This window comes from Eubalaena glacialis, chromosome 4 (genome assembly GCF_028564815.1).
Source record: "Eubalaena glacialis isolate mEubGla1 chromosome 4, mEubGla1.1.hap2.+ XY, whole genome shotgun sequence".
Lineage (NCBI taxonomy): Eukaryota > Metazoa > Chordata > Mammalia > Artiodactyla > Balaenidae > Eubalaena > Eubalaena glacialis.
In genome coordinates, this window is record NC_083719.1 from 90,827,462 (window position 1) to 90,845,065 (window position 17,604).

A 17,604-nucleotide genomic window follows, 5' to 3' on the forward strand; every position below is an offset into this window, starting at 1 on the left:
ACAGCCAAAAATAAATAAAAACAAAACAAAACAAAAAAAACCCACAAAAATTCCACAATACTTAAGCAATTTTTATTCAGGAAAGAGCAATTTTCTGAATTTTCCTATTTATATTCAATAATGTCCATGACTGATTTTTAATTATATCTTTTTTTTTTTTAACTCATTTGTGGGTTTTTTTTGTTTTGTTTTGTTTTTATTTATTTTTGGCTGTGTTGGGTCTTTGTTTCTGTGCGAGGGCTTTCTCTAGTTACGGCAAGCAGGGGCTACTCTTCATCGCGGTGCGCGGGCCTCTCACTATCGTGGCCTCTCTCGCTGCGGAGCACAGGCTCCAGATGCGCAGGCTCAGTAGTTGTGGCCCACGGGCCTAGCTGCTCTGCAGCACGTGGGATCTTCCCAGACCAGGGCTCGAACCCGTGTCCCCTGCATTAGCAGGCAGACTCTCAACCACTGTGCCACCAGAGAAGCCCCCTATATCTTCTTTTGAGATAGCTAGAGGCATGTTTTCCTTGGCTGGTATCAGTAATAATAAATGAAGATGTAAGTTTCAAAATGTCACGTATTATACTTTTAGTGTTTACAGTATGCTAATATTAAAAACTCTCTTCCTCATAACTAAGTTAGGTGCTGCCTCCTATTATTTAAGTTCTTACAGTTTTATTTAATATTATCCATCTTTGGGCAGCTCATTACCAGTCACTCAGGATTCATTTTAAATGTCTATAGATCCTATGGTAGAAAACAAAGGAATGAAAAATGTTTTTCTGCATATGAATATCTAACTAACCTCTTTAGGATTCCAAGATCAGGATTACTGAAATTACTATTTAAAGACTGACTATTGCATTATCTAGACAAAATTACAGTGGAAAAAATGAGAACAATCTTATGATAAAGATTGAAAAAATAAAGGTTTAAAGCAATAAGGAAAATAGCAAAAGGCAAAGTAAATACATATGGAATACTGTGAAATGATGAGAAAGAATAACATGCAAAAAACATGTGTAAAAAAAATACGGTGAAAATCATGCAAATAGGTAAGCATCAAAAAAATGAAATGAGGACTCAAAATAGCCTCAAAGTGCTAGAAAATTAATACTGACATTTAAAAAAGAGAGCTGTATTTTCACTATTTCAGAAAAGGAACTTTATCACTAGCCCTCATTGAAATATACCTATTCTTAAATATCTTTGATTTCAATTATCTCTGGATGTTGAAATCAGTATACAATTATGTTTATACTATTCCCAGGCGTGTATCTTGCTTATTAACTAGGTCGAAATCATGGAAAGAGCATTCAATTTCAAACAAGTAATTAAATTGTGCCAAGAACACTCAGTAGCTGTTGTGATTTTTAGGACATTATTTAATGTCTCAAAGTCTGCATGTTCATCTGTAAAATGGTAATCACAATACCTGGGCTGTTTATTCTGCTTAGTTTCTCTGGATTAATTTTTTCATAAGAAAAGGTACTTCAAAATCAATAACAACATATAGTTGCACAAACATACTACTATGAGCTCTTCGATTGCTTAGAGAATGATGAATTAATAAATGTGTAAGTGAATGGACCAACAAAAATAATGTCTTCTCATCACATAATTTCTGGTAAAATACATTGTTTCCAGGAGAGCATTACCCTGCATTATAGAATCTTAATGCTTTTTTCATTTTGTCTCATTTGGCTACGCTTTGCTTTCTTCCCTCCCAGACTGGATAGGTTATATAGATCCAGATGCCAGCTCTCTCAAATAGCAAAATGAAGGCATTGCCATATCTTTCACGATGGTTCCCTGGTTGAAAGCCCAGGTTAATTTTCCGCCCTCAATGTTGTCCAAGGCATTCAACTTACGGAAATGTAGCTTCAAATATCGGTCAAAGGCATATTTGCCTTATCTATAAAAGGTTTTGTTTGTTTTCCTGCAGGAAAAAGCCAGGAAAGAATATGGGGCTTTGCAGTTAGAAAGATCTGAAATCAGGTCTGGCTATTCCACTTAGGAATTTAAAATGCAAGCTTGGGGAATTTAGTTAACCTCTCCAGGTCTATATTTTGTGTTTAGTTTGGTTCCATTTTGTTTTTCATTTGTGATGTGGAGATAATAATTACCACCTCAGAGTTTTGTGAGGATTCACTTAGATGACAAAGGATGATCTGTCTAGCCAATAGTGAGAAGCACAATAGGCATCAGTTGCTTCAGGGCTACCCTAAGACAGACACTGATGCTCTGGCTTTTATAAGATCCTTCCACCACCAATCTTGAGAAGACTTGATCTAACCTCTTCATGCTGAAAACAAATTTGTTACATAGCTACTTTTATATTAACAAATTTATCAAATAGGATTATACTTCCATAGTCAGCTCTATTCTAAAGAGTCTTCCTTCTCTTAAAGATATTATTCTCATTTTAAAATTCAGAGACTATGAATTTATCTATGCCAATGGTGCATAAGTATAAATCTATACTTCTTGGAAGTGAACTTACCCAAAATATTAATGACCATTGTTTAGATTCCAAATTCATGAATTTACTACCCCAAACTCCAATCTTTATACATTATTTATACATTTACATTTTTATCATGTGTGCCTATTTTCTTAGCAATGCCATGAAAGCTTTAAAATTCAGGATTTTTCTTATTGCATTGTTGAAACTTGACATTTTTTATTAAGAAACAAATGGCAATTTTTTATTATCTATGATAATTTTACTGATTTAGTATTAAAATTGAAAAAGTGGTATTCCTGAAGAATATTTCTCTCTCACATAGATTGTAGCAACATGCAAGGTCAGATACCCACCCTTCTGTCTTTATATTGGGCATAATGATGGTAAAAACCAGGATTCATTTAGGTTGGCAAGAAGATGGATGTCAGAGCAGGTGAAATTATGCAAGGAATTATGATGTAGTAGCAATACAAAAGAAAATAAAAGCCTGTCCAGAGTTCTGAATTTTCCATCAATAATTAGGGAAATGTAGTACCGAAATTTAAGCTAACTCACACTACCCTCAACATAAGGGAATAAAAGAGAAAGAAATAGGATATTAAGCCATTGTGCCATAGTTTGCATTAAATGTTGTCTCCATCTCTTACTATGTCTCTGTTTTTGGTCTCCACCTGTCCTTAAGTAGTCTTAGACCTGGGAACATTTAACTTATTTGTGAAAAAACTTACAATTTTTTCTTCAAACTTCAAAATTTAAATATAAGTGACTTATTGGTGGTCTCAAACGGTTATTTCCTACAGGAGTTATAAAATCTCACAAAGGAGGACAGCATGAGTAACTACTTGTTACTAAAATTGTGGTCCTTAGACCATTATTATTGTCATTACCTAGGAGCATGTTCTAAATAGAGAATTTCAGGCCCTACTCCTGAATATATTAAAGTTTAAAAAGGACTGATGTAGTAGATTAAGAAAAGGACTAGATGGGAATATCCATTTTCCCACTTTACAAGTTGTGTGATCTTGCACAAGTTACTTAACCTCTCTAAGCATGTTTCTTCATTCCTAAAATAGAATAATAATAATACTGTCCTTTCTAGGTTACTGTAAAAATTAAACACAAAACGTGAATATATTTTCTAGCATAGTGTCTGGCACACGAAAGTTCTTCAATAAATGTTAGTTCCTTGTTTATATCTAATTTTGGAGGCAGGATGACATGGAAATGGCAAAGCCTTTGGGTTAAACTCACTCATAGGTGCGTTCACCACCAGCTACTTCTTTTAATCTTGTTTAGACTCAGATCCTTTATCTGTATGGGTGATGCTGGTGGTGGGAGAGTTATAAGGCTTAGATGAGTTAATAAAGGTAAGATACTTAGCACAGTGGCTGGTGCATTGTAAAAACTCTACAAATATTTTTGTTTTCTTAAAACAACATATCTGTTATACTGGAATTCTATTCATAAGTATTTAAAGAAACCACACTCTTTCAAAAATACACCTCCATTTCCATGTTTAAGAGTTTCCATTTATGTCAAAAGAAGAGCCATATGTGGGGGATGAGAGAGACCGTTATTGAGAGAATAGAAACGAATAGTGCTGTTTATTCTATTTTGCTGCTTAAAGAGTACATTAGGAAGATGGCAGCATGGAAGGATGTGGAGTTCACGTCTCCCTACAACTAGGACACCTGCTGGATGCTGGTGGGGGACCTCAATACCCAAGGAAATGGGAGGAACCCCAAGCAATGGAGGGGAGTGAGGGGGAGGAGAAGTGGAGGCCAGACAGGACCAGCGCCCCTGAGGGGTGGCTGGGAGAGGGGAGGGGTTCCCACGCCTGGCAGGACCTTTGGGAGCTTGGAGGATCAGGGGGGAGTGCACCTAGCATTTCCCCTGCCCAAGTGGGTCCTGGGAGGCCTGCTGGGCTCCCAGACCTGGTCCTCTGTTCTCTGGAGCCCCCTCTGGGCCATGTGGGTCCTAGGAGTGTAGGAGGGAGGTGGGGGGAGAATAGGAGAGGCGGATGGGGAGGGGCCCTCTGGGACTGGAGGGTCAGGGGAGGCACGGAGGGCGTTTCCCCCACCCACTTGGGCCCTAGGAAGCCTGCTAGGCTACCGGTCCTGGTCCTCCATCCTCCAGGGCCCCCTCTGACCTTGTGGGTCCTAAGGGCATGGGAGGGAGGGAGGGAGGGAGGGAGGGAAGGGAGGAGGGAAAGAGGAGGAGAGGCAGACAGTGGGACCCTCCAGGACCAGAAAATCAGCAGAGGTGTGGAGGGCGTTCCCCCCACCCATTCGGGCCCTGGGAAGCCTGCTGGGGTCCTGGTTCAGGTCTTTTGCCTTCCAGGGCCCCCTCTGGCTGCATTGGTCCTGGAATGGGGGGAAGAAAAGGAGAGGTGGTTGCGAAGTGGCCCTCTGGGATCGGAGGATCAGAGGAGGCACCGCGGGCATTTCCCCCACCCTCTTGGGCCTCCAGAAGCCTGCTGGGCTCCCTGGCCAGGTCCTCTGTTCACCGGGGCCCCTTCCAGGGCGCATTGGTCCTAGGGGCGTAGGAGGGAGGCAGGGGGAGAAGAGGAGAGGCGGAAGGGGAGGGGCCCTCCGGGATGGAGGATCAGGGGAGGCACGGAGGGTGTTTACCCCACCCACTTGGGCCCCGGGAAGCCTGCTGGGCTCCCAGCCATAGTTCTCCATCCTCCAAGACACCCTCTGGCCATGGGGGTCCTAGGGGCGTAGGAGAGAGGCAAGAGGGGGGAAGAGGAGGAGAGGCAGATGGGAGGGGAACCTCCAGGACCGGAGGATCAGGGGAAGCACCACAGGCGTTTCCCCCACCCACTCAGCCCCAGAAAGCCTGTTGGGCTTCTGGGTCTGGTCCCCTGCCTTCCTGGGCCCTCTCCAGCCACGTGGGTCCTAGGGGCATAGGAGGGGGGGGGGAAGAAGAAGAGAGACCAAAGGGGAGGGACCCTCTGGGATAGGAGAATTAGGGGAACAGACCTAGCATTTCCCCCACCCACTTGGGCCCAGGGAGCCTGCTGGGGTCCTGGACCTGGTCCTCCACCCTCCAAGGCTAGAGGCACTGCTGGACCCTCCTACCGTGCTGAGCCTAAGCACCACCACCCACCCCTCCCAGTGCCTTTTATGGCCCTGTTGGGTCTGAAGCATAGGCCCTGCCTACCGCCTAAACCCCGCCCCTACCTAAGTCCTGGCACACACAGGCAAGGCCTTTTCTGGCTTTTTTTTTTTCCTCCTGTCTTTTTCTATTGTGGTTCTCTTTTACCTTCTGGTTGTTGTTTCATCTATATATTTATTTATTTTTTATTTTTTCTAACATATCTGTTAGTTTTCTAATTTTATTTTATTTTTTACTCTGTTATTGATCGGCTCCTTATTTTCTTTTCTTTCTTTTGCAGACCTGCGTGGCTTGTGGAATCTTGGTTCACGAGTTGGGGGTGGGGCCTGAGCTCCTGTGATGGGGGCTCTGAGTCCAAACCACTGGACTAACAGAAAACCTCAGACCCAGGGAATATTCATCACAGTGAGGTCTCCCACAGGTCCTCATCTCGACACCAAGACCCAGCTGTACCCAGCAGCCCACAAACTCAAGTGCTGGAAGCCTCAGGCCAAACAACCAGTAAGACAGGAACACAATCCCACCCATCAAAAAAAAAAAACTGAGATGACAAAAAAATATGTCACTGATGAAGGAGCAAGGTAAAAAATTACAAGACCAATAAATGAAGAGGAAATAGGCAACCTTCCTGAAAAACAATTCAGAGTAATGATAGTAAAGATGAACCAGAATCTTGGAAACAGAATGGAGGCACAGATCAAGAAAATACAAGAAATGTTTAACAAAGATCTAGAAGAACTAAAGAACAGAGATAAACAACACAATAACTAAAATGAAAAATACACAAGAAGGAGTCAATAACAGTATAACTAAGGGAGAAGAACAAATAAGTGAGCTGGAAGAAAGAATGGTGGAAATAACTGATGAGGAGCAGAATAAAGATAAAACAATGAAAAGAATTGAAGACAATCTCAGAGACCTCTTGTACAACACTAAACGCACCAACATTCGAATTATAGGGGTCCCAGAAGAAGAAGAGAAAAAGAAAGGGTCTGAGAAAATATTCAAAGAGATTATAGTGGAAAAATTCCCTAACACGGGAAAGGAAATAGTCACCCAAGTCCAGGAAGTGCAGAGTCCCATACAGGTTAAACCCTAGGAGAAACACACCAAGACACATATTAATCAAACTAACTAAAATTAAATTCAAAGAAGAAATATTAAAAGCAGCAAGGGAAAAGCAAAAAATAACATACAAAGGAATCCCCATAAGGTTAACGCTGATTTTTCAGCAGAAACTCTGCAGGCCAGAAGGCAGTGGCAGCACATACTTAAAGTGATAAAAGAGTAAAACCTACAACCAAGATTACTCTACCCAGCAAGGATTTCATTCCGATTCGATGGAGAAATCAAAAGCTTTTCAGACAAGCAAAAGCTACAGAATTCAGCACCACCAAACCAGCTTTACAACAAATGCTAAAGAAACTTTTCTAGGCAGGAAACACAAGAGAATAAAAAGACCCACATCTAAAGCAACTAGAGAAAGAAGAACAAAGAAAACCCAAAATTATTAGAAGGAAAGAAATCATAAAAATCAAAGCTGAAATAAGTGAAATAGAAATGAAGAAAAAATAGCAAAGATCAATAAAACTAAAATTTGGTTCTTTGAGAAGATTTTAAAAATTGATAAACCTTTAGCCAAACTCATCAAGAAAAAAAAGGTAGAGGATGCAAATTAATAAAATTAGAAATGAAAAAGGAGAAATCACAACTGACACCGCAGAAATACTAAGGATTATAAGAGACTACTACAAACAACTATATGCCAATAAAATGGACAACCATGAAAAACTGGACAAATTCTTGGAAGGGTACAATTTTCCAAGACTGAACCTGGAAGAATTAGAAAATATAAACAGACTTATCACAAGTAATGAAATTAAAACTGTAATTTAAAATCTTCTAACAAACAAAAGTCCAGGACCAGATGGCTTCACAGGTGAATTCTATCAAACATTTAGAGAAGAGCTGACACCCATTGTTCTCAAACTCATCCAGAAAATTGCAGAGGAAGGAACACTCCCAAACTCATTCTACAAGGCCACCATCACCCTGATACCAAAACCAGACAAAGATATCACAAAAAAAAGAAATTTACAGACCAATATCACTGATGATTATAGATGTAAAAATCCTCAACAAAATACTAGCAAACAGAATCCAACAGCACATTAAAAGGATCATACACCATGATCAAGTGGGATTTATCCCAGTGATACAAGGATTCTTCAGTATATGAAAATCAAACAATGTGATACACCATATTAACAAACTGAAGAATAAAAACCATATGATCATCTCAATAGAGGCAGAAAAAGCTTTTGACAAAATTCAACACCCATTTATAAAAACTCTTCAGAAAGTGGTCATAGAGGGAACCTACCTGAACATAATAAAGGCCATATATGAGAAACCCACAGCAAACATCATTCACAATGGTGAAAAAGTGAAAGCATTTCCTCTAAGATCAGGAACAAGACAAGGATGTCCACTCTTGCCACTACTATTCAACATAGTTGTTGAAGTCCTAGCCACAGCAATCAGAGAAGAGAAAGAAAAGGAATACAAATTGGAAAAGAAGTAAAACTGTCAATGTTTGCAGATGACATGATACTATACACAGAAAATCCTAAAGATGCCACCAGAACTACTAGAGCTAATCAATGAATTTGGGGAAGTGTCAGTATACAAAATTAATGCACAGAAATCTCTTGCATTCCTATACACTAACAATGAAAGATCAGAAAGAAAAATTAAGGGAACAATCACATTCACCATTGCAACAAAAAGAATAAAATACCTAGGAATAAACCTACCTAAGGAGACAAAAGACTGTACTCAGAAAACTACAAGACACTGATGAAAGAAATCAAAGATGACATAAACAGATGGAGAGATATACCATGTTCATGGATTGGAAGAATCAACATTGTGAAAATGACTATACTACCCAAAGCAATCTACAGATTCAATGCAATCCCTATCAAATAACCAATGGCATTTTTTACAGGGCTAGAATGAAAAATCTTAAAATTTGTATGGAGACACAAAAGACCCCAAATAAACAAAGCAATCTTGAGGGAAAAAAACGGAGTTGGAGGAACTGGACTCCCTGACTTCAGACTATACTACAAAGCTACAGTAATCAAGACAATATGGCACTGGCATAAAAACAGAAATACAGATCAATGGAACAATATAGAAAACCAGAGATAAACCCACACACCTGTGGTTAACTAATCTATGACAAAGGAGGCAAGGATATACAATGGAGAAAACACAGTGTCTTCAATAAGTGGTGCTGGGAAAACTGGACAGCTACATGTAAAAGAATGAAATTAGAAGACTCCCTAACACCATACACAAAAATAAACTGAAAATGGATTAAAGACCTAAATGTAAGACCTGACACTATAAAACTCTTAGAAGAAAACATAGGAAGAACACTCTTTGACATAAATCACAGCAAGATCTTTTGTGACCCACCTCCCAAAGTAATTGAAATAAAAACATAAATAAACAAATGGGAACTAATGAAACTTAAAAGCTTTTGTACAGCAAAGGAAACTATAAACAAGACGAAAAGACAACCCTCAGAATGGGAGAAAATATTTGCAAACGAATCAACAGACAAAGGATTAATCTCCAAAATATATAAACAGCTCATGAAGCTCCATATTAAAAAAATAACCCAATCAAAAAACGGGCAGAAGACCTAAATAGACATTTCTCCAAAGAAGACATACAGATGGCTAAGAGGCACAGGAAAGGCTGCTCAACATCACTAATTATTAGAGAAATGCAAATCAAAACTACAATGAGGTATCACCTCACACCAGTTAGAATGGGCATCATCAGAAAATCTACAAACAACAAATGCTGGAGAGGGTGTGGAGAGAAGGGAACCCTCTTGCACTGTTGGTGGGAATACAAATTGATACAGCCACTGTGGAGAACAGTATGGACGTTCCTTAAAAAACTAAAAATAGAATTACCATATGACCCAGCAATCCCACTACTGGGCATATACCCAGAGAAAACCATAATTCAAAAAAACACATGCACCCCAATGTTCACTGCAGCACTATTTACCATAGCCAGGTCATTTAAGCAACCTAAATGCCTATCAACAGACAAATGGATAAAGAAGATGTGGTACACATATACAATGGAATATTACTCAGCCATAAAAAAGAACAAAATTGGTTCATTTGTAGAGATGTGGATGGATCTAGAGACTGTCATACAGAGTGAAATAAGTCAGAAATAGAAAAACAAATATCATATATTAACACATATATGTGGAATCTACAAAAATGGTACAGATGAACTGTTTGCAAGGCAGAAATCGAAACACAGATGTAGAGAACACACGTATGGACACCAAAGGGGAAAGCAGGGGAGGGTGGTGGTGGTGGTGGGATGAATTGGGAGACTGGGATTGACATATATACATTATTATGTATAAAATATATAACTAATAAGAACCTGCTGTATAAAAAATAAATAAATAAAATAAAATTCAAAAAATTAAAAATAAAGATCAAATTATATAAAAGTAAAAATTAAAAAAAGGAATACAAATTGGAAAAGAAGTAGTAAAACTGTCCCTGTTTGCAGATGACATGATACTATACACAGAAAATCCTAAAGATGTCACAATAAAACTACTAGAACTAATCAGTGAATTTGTTAAGGTTGCAGGATACAAAATTAATGCACAGAAATCACTTGCATTCCTACACACTAACAATGAAAGATCAAAAAGAGTAATTAAGGAAACAATCCCATTCACCACTGCAATAAAAAGAATAAAATAGCTAGGAATAAACCTACCTAAGGAGACAAAAGACTTGTACTCAGAAAACAATAAAACACTGGTGAAAGAAACCAAAGATGACATAAACAGATGGAGAAATATACCATGCTCTTGGATTGGAAGAATCAACATTGTGAAAATAACTATACTACCCAAAGCAATCTACAGATCCAATGCAATCCCTATCACACTACCAATGGCATTCTTCACAGAATTAGAACAAAAATTTTTTACAATTTGTATGGAAACACAAAAGACGCCAAATAACCAAAGCAATCTTGAGAAAGAACAACAGAGCTGGCAGAATCTGGCTCCCAGACTTCAAACTATACTACAAAGCTACAGTAATCAAGACAGTATGGTACTGGCACAAAAACAGAAATATAGATCAATGGTACAGGATAGAAAGCCCAGAGATAAACCCATGCACATATGGTCACCTAATTTATGACGAAGGAGGCAAGAACATAAAATGGAGAAAAGACAGACTCTTCAATAAGTGGTGCTGGGAAAACTGGACAGCTACATGTAAAAGAATGAAATTAGAATACTCCCTAACACCATACACAAAAATAAACTCAAAATGGATTAAAGATCTAAATGTAAGACCAGACACTATAAAACTCTTAGAGGAAAACATAGGAAAAACTCTCTTTGACATAAATCACAGCAAGATCCTTTTTGACCCACCTCCTAGAGTAATGAAAATAAAAACAAAAATAAACAAATGGGACCTAATGAAACTTAAAAGCTTTTGCACAGCAAAGGAAACTATAAACAAGATGAAAAGACAACCCTTAGAATGGGAAAAAATATTTGCAAATGAAGCAACTGACAAAGGATTAATCTCCAAAATATACAAACAGGTCTTGGAGCTCCGTATCAGAAAAACAAACAACCGAATCAAAAAATGGGCAGAAGTCCTAAACAGACATTTCCCCAAAGACATACAGATGGCCAAGAGGCACAAGAAAGGCTGCTCAACATCACTAATTATTAGACCAATGCAAAACTACAATGAGGTATCACCTCACACTGGTCAGAATGGCCATCATCAAAAAATCTACAAACAATAAATGCTGGAGAGGGTGTGGAGAAAAGGGAACCCTTTTGCACTGATGGTGGGAATGTAAATTGATACAGCCACTATGGAGAACAGTATGGAAGTTCCTTAAAAAAACTAAAAATAGAACTACCATATGAGCCAGCAATCCCATTACTGGGCATATACCCTGAGAAAACTGTGATTCAAACAGACACGTGCACCCCAATGTTCATTGCAGCTCTATTTACAATAGCCAGGACATGGAAACAGTCTAAGTGTCCAATGACAGATGAATGGATAAAGAAGATGTGGTACAGATATATAATAGAATATTACTCAGCCATAAAACGGAAAGAAATTGGGTAAGTTGTAGAGTTGTGGATGGACCTAGAGTCTGTCATACAGAGTGAAGTCAGAAACAGAAAAACAAATATCATATATTGACATATACATGTGGAATCTAGAAAAATGGTACAGATGCACCTATCTGCAGGGCAGGAATAGAGACGTAGATGTAGAGAACCGACATGTGGACACTGTGGGGAAAGGGAGGATGGAACGAACTGGGAGATTAGGTTTGGCATAAATACACTACCATGTGTAAAAGAGATAGGTAGTGGGAACCTGCTATATAGCACAGGGAGCTCAGCTTGGTGCTCTGTGACAATCTAGATGGGTGGGATGGTGGCGGGGGGGAAGTCCAAGATGGAGGGGATATATGTATACATATAGCTGATTCACTTCATTGTACAGCAGAAACTAACATAACATTGTAAAGCAATTATACTCCAATAAATAGAAAAAGTACATTAGGAGTATGGAAATATCATTAAGAATAAAAACAAATTTTATTTTAAAGATATCACCATGAAATGTTAACCAGCAAGGGCTTTACCTAATGAGTCAAAGGTACTCTGAATAAAGTCACATATTCATTTTAGTTGTACATATTTCCTTTTGATATTTTAGGTCATATACCAGATGGCAGAAAGCATTTATACATGATGACTTTTCCTAGATGTGCCAACATATGCTGCTGAATTGCCTATACAGAAGAGCCTTGCTCATTGCAAGTCTCCATGGAAGTATTTCAAACAAAGCACATCAATTAACATTTGTTTATTATGCCACTGTGACTATATGACAGTTTTTATTTCTTTCCCAAATACTCAGGCAACAGTTGGGTTTATATTGAATTTGTCAGATGAAGGGTTCATGTTTAGGGATATTTAGAAATGTTTTTCATTTCAAATTTGCTATTAAATATCTCACCTCTCATCTAACTTCCATTAAGTATCAAATTTTATGAACAGATATAAAAAGAATTGTAGATGATAGAATGCTACTTTGGATAAAAAAACATACAAGACATTAAAGTACATAATACAGTTAGTAAAGGATTTACCAGTGATGTAGATAAATTGAGGCATTAAGTATAAATTTTAATTTATTAAAATCAATAGTTTATCATATGAATTGCATATTTATTTTTAAAGTGTAAAAAGAGAAAACCTCTCTTAATTCCATAAACATACAAGTATCATCAATCCTTGTGAAATAAATCCTTCCCACTCTAATGTAGAGTAGTTTATAATTAAGGCTATGTTTCACTCTGTGTAGGTAATATGATGATTACCTTACACAAGGAAAGGTTCTGGGAGCAAGGTGTTAGGAAAGAAAGAATAAACAAAGGTTTTGCTATAAGCATAGTCATTTGCATTAACTGAAATAAAAGTGGAATAAATATTTTATTTCAGATCAAAGCATCTGAGGCACAAGCCTTCACTGTATGCACTGTATAGGGCTTTTTTTTTTTTTAGATGTTCTCTATTCACATTGAGCAGTGAGGCAGCATCTAAAGACTAACAGAGTTTTTACCACTTGTAAAAGAAAGCTTCTAACTATTTTATGCCATAGAATTTGTTCCCCAAAGAGGTATCACAGGACAATAATATAAGTGGTTTAATGGTATGTGGGAATTATTAAGTAATTTTTAAAAACTAAGCATGTTTAAAAACAAGTAACTAACCTTTGTATTTTATTACTGTAAGTAAGTGTTGCCATGATAGTGCCAAAAAGAAAGAAAAGGAAAGGAAATTTGATTATATCATGCTCATGTTGTACTGTAAAATTAAACACACCTATAAAGATAAATTATATAGAAAGTGTTCAGACTATTCCAGACAGGATAGTACAACTTTAATAATTTCAAAATATTTGCTCTAACACATTACACCTATAGACCAAAGGTACTCATTCTTTTGAAATCATCTTGCTTTGTCTGATTCATAGATGTGATTTAGTTGTTTAAGTTATTCTATGGTACCATTATTAACTCGCTTAAGAAGGCAGCTTTTTAAAACATGAAATAAATATGAGTATCATTTTCCTCAGAGAAATTCAGCGTAAAAGGGAGTTTCAGCCTTAGAAGAGAAAAACTGAAAACTGAATAGATGTTAATCACTTTGGTCTTTTGAATAATTAGCTGTGGAGAATTTAAAGGCATTAGTTTAGACATTATTATTCCTGAAACCTAGTATAGACATGTTAATATGCAATTTACATTAAAAATATATTAGCTAAAAATAATTTGAAAAAAAAGGCTTTATGACCAAAATCATAAAAATGATACGAGGAAAACCATTAGCTAGGAAAAGAACAAACACTGCAATCAGATACTTAACTTTGTCATATCTATACCAATATAAAATTCTTGGCCAATAAAACTATCCTTCAAAATCAGATTGAATAAAAACCTTTTGTCAGTAAAAACTGACAGAATTAGCCACCAGCAGATGCTCATGAAAAGAATATGAAAGGATTTTCTTTGAGTGAAAGAAAAATAATCCCATATGGAAGGTCAGCAATTCAAGAAGGAAAAGTAAGGAAAGAAACATGTAAATATATAAGTAAATCTAAAGAATACTGAGTGTATAAAACAATATTAATATGTTGGTATCTGTAAACACACACACATGCAGCCATGCACACACACAAAAAAACACAGAAACACACCCAGAGAAACACACACAGTTTAAATGCTCAACAGGAAAATTGTTTAAGAGAAAGAAAAGGAGTTAAAATATTATAAGACGATTTTATGGTCCAGGAAAATATAAATCTCCCTACATTAGAATTCAATAATAAGGGATTCATTTTGTAACATCAGGGTAACAAATAAAGGAATGTGTGACCACCAAGTAAACAAACAAAGGGGGTGGGTTGAAATGGTATAATGAAAAATCTTCCTGAAAGGGCACAAAATGAGTTTTAAAAAAAGGAGAGAGAACAACCAGAAAACAAATAACAAAATGGCAACAAGTACGTAACTATCAATAATCACTTTAAATGTCAATGGACAAAATTCTCCAATCACAGGACATAAGGTGGCTGATTGGATTAAAAAACAAAACCTATCTACATGTTGCCTACAAGAGATTCACTTTTGAGCTAAAGACACATGCAGACTGAAAATGAGGGGATAGAAAAATATATTCCATGCAAATAGAAATGAAAAAAAAAGCTGGGAAAGCAATACTCATATCAGACAAAGTAAACATTAAAGTCAAAGTCTATAATAAAAGACAAAAAAGGGCATTGTATAATGATAAATGGATCAATACAAGAAGATATAACATTCATAAACATGTATGCACCTAATATAGGAGCACATAAATATATAAAGCAAATAGCAACAGACATAAAGGGAGAAATTGAAAACAATACAGTAGTAGTAAGAAACTTTAAAAGCTCACTTACACAAATGGACAGATCATCAGGCAAAAAATCAATAAGAAAACATTTGCCTTAAGTGACATATTAGATCAGTTGAACTTAATAGATATCTCAGGACATTCCATCCAAAGACAGCAGAATACATATTGGATTCAAGTGCATATGGCAAGTTCTCCAGGATAGATCACATACTAGGCCACAAAACAAGTCTCAACAAATTTTAGATAAAAATTATATCAAGTATCTTTTCCAGTATGAAACTGGAAATCAATTATAAGAAGAAAAATGGGAAAAACACAAACACATGACGAATAAGCAGCATGCTACTAAGAAAAACAATGGTTCGACAAAGAAATCAAAGACAAAATCCGAAAATACCTTGAGACAAGTGAAAATAAAAACAAAACTTTCCAAAATCTATGGGACACAGCAAAAGCAGTTCTAAGAGGGACGTTTATAGCAATAGAGGCCTACCTCATGAAACAACAAAAATCTCAAATAAACAACCTAAACGACCATCTAAAGGAATTAGAAAGAGAAGAACAAACAAAGCCCAAAGGCAGGAGAAGGAATGAAATAATAAAGGTAATAAGGAAATAAATAAAATAGAGACCAATAAGACAATAGAAAAGATCAATGAAACCAAGAGATGATTTTTTTGAAAAATAAACAAATTTGATAAGCCTTTAGCTAGGCTCATCAAGAACAAAAGACAGGACACAAACAAAATAAGAAATGAAAGAGGAGAAATTACAAATGATATCACAGAAAAACAATAATGAGAGAATACTACAAATAGTTATCTGCCAACAAATTGCATAACCAAGAACAAATGGACAAACTCTTAGAAACATATAATCTTTCAAGACTAAATCAGGAAGAAATAGACAGTCTGAACAGATTGATCAGTAGAAATGAAATTGAATCCGGTATCAAAAAACTTCCAAAAAAGTCCAGGATCAGACGGCCTCACAGGAGAATTCTACCAAACATAAAAAGGAGAATTAACACCTATCCTCAAACTATTCCAAAAAACTAAAGAGGAGGGAACACTCCCAAATTCATTCAACAAGGTTACCATTACCCTGATATCAAAACCAGACAGACACAACAAAAAACAAAATTACAAGCCAGTATCTTTGATGAACATGGATGCAAAAATCCTCAACAAAATATTAGCAAACTGAATTCAACAATATATAAAAAAGATCATACACCATGAACAAGTAGGCTGTATTCCAGGGATTTAAGGATGGTTCGACTTACGCAAATCAACCAATGTGATATCCCAAATTCACAAAATGAAGGATAAAAATCACATGATCATCTCAGTAGATGCAGGAAAAACATTTGACACAATTCAACACCCGTTCATGATAAAAAACTCTCAACAAATTTGGCATAGAGGGAAAATATCTCAACATAATAAAACCCATTTATGAAAAACCCATAGCTAACATCATACTCAATCGTTAAAAAAATGAGTTTTTCCTCTAAAATTAGTAACAGGACAAGGACGCCCACTCTCACCATTTCTATTTAACATAGCATTGTAAGTCCTAGCCACAGCAATCAGACAAGAAAAATAAAAAGCATCCAAGTTGGAAGGGAAGAAGTAAAACTGTCACTATTTGCAGATGACAAAATACTATACGTAGAAAACCTTAAAGTCTACACCAAAAAAAGTTAAAACTAATAAATGAATTCAGTAAAGTTACAGTCTACAAGAATAATATACAGAAATCTGTTGCTTTTCTATACACTAATAATGAACTATGAGAAAGAGAAAGCAAGAAAACAATCCCTTTTTTTTGGTACATGCTGCATTTAAAAAATTTTTTTTTATTGAAGTATAGTTGAGTTACAATGTTGTGCTAATTCCTGCTGTACAGCAAAGTGACCCAGTTATACACATATATACATTCTTTTTATATTCTTTTCCATTATGGTTTATCCCAGGAGATTGGATATACAATCTGTTGTACACAGTAGGACTTTGTTGTTTATCCATCCTATATATAATAATTTATGTCTACTAACCCCAAACTCCCAGTCCATCCCTCTCCTTCCCCGCCTCCCCCTTGGGAACCACAAGTCTGTTCTCTATGTCTATGAGTCGAAAACAACCCCATTTAAAACTGCATCCAAAAGAACAAAATACCCAGGAATAAACTTAACCAAGGAGGTGAAAGACCTATACTCTGAAAACTATAAGACACTGATGAAGGAACTTGAAGATGATACAAATACATGGAAAGATAGCCTGTGTTCATGGATTGGAAGAATTAATACTGTTAAAATGTGCATATTACCCAAAGCAATCTACAGATTTAATGCAATACCTATCAAAATACCAATGATATTTTTCATAGAACTACAACAAATAATTCTAAAATTTGTATGAAACCACAAAAGATGCCCAAATGGCCAAAGCAA

At 36.6% G+C, this 17,604-nt stretch overlaps 1 protein-coding gene across 1 annotated transcript in view; it reads right to left on the reverse strand.

The window, feature by feature from the left end:
- Nucleotides 1-17,604, reverse strand: part of TMEM232 (transmembrane protein 232) — a 266,422-nt gene that overhangs the window by 131,801 nt on the left and 117,017 nt on the right.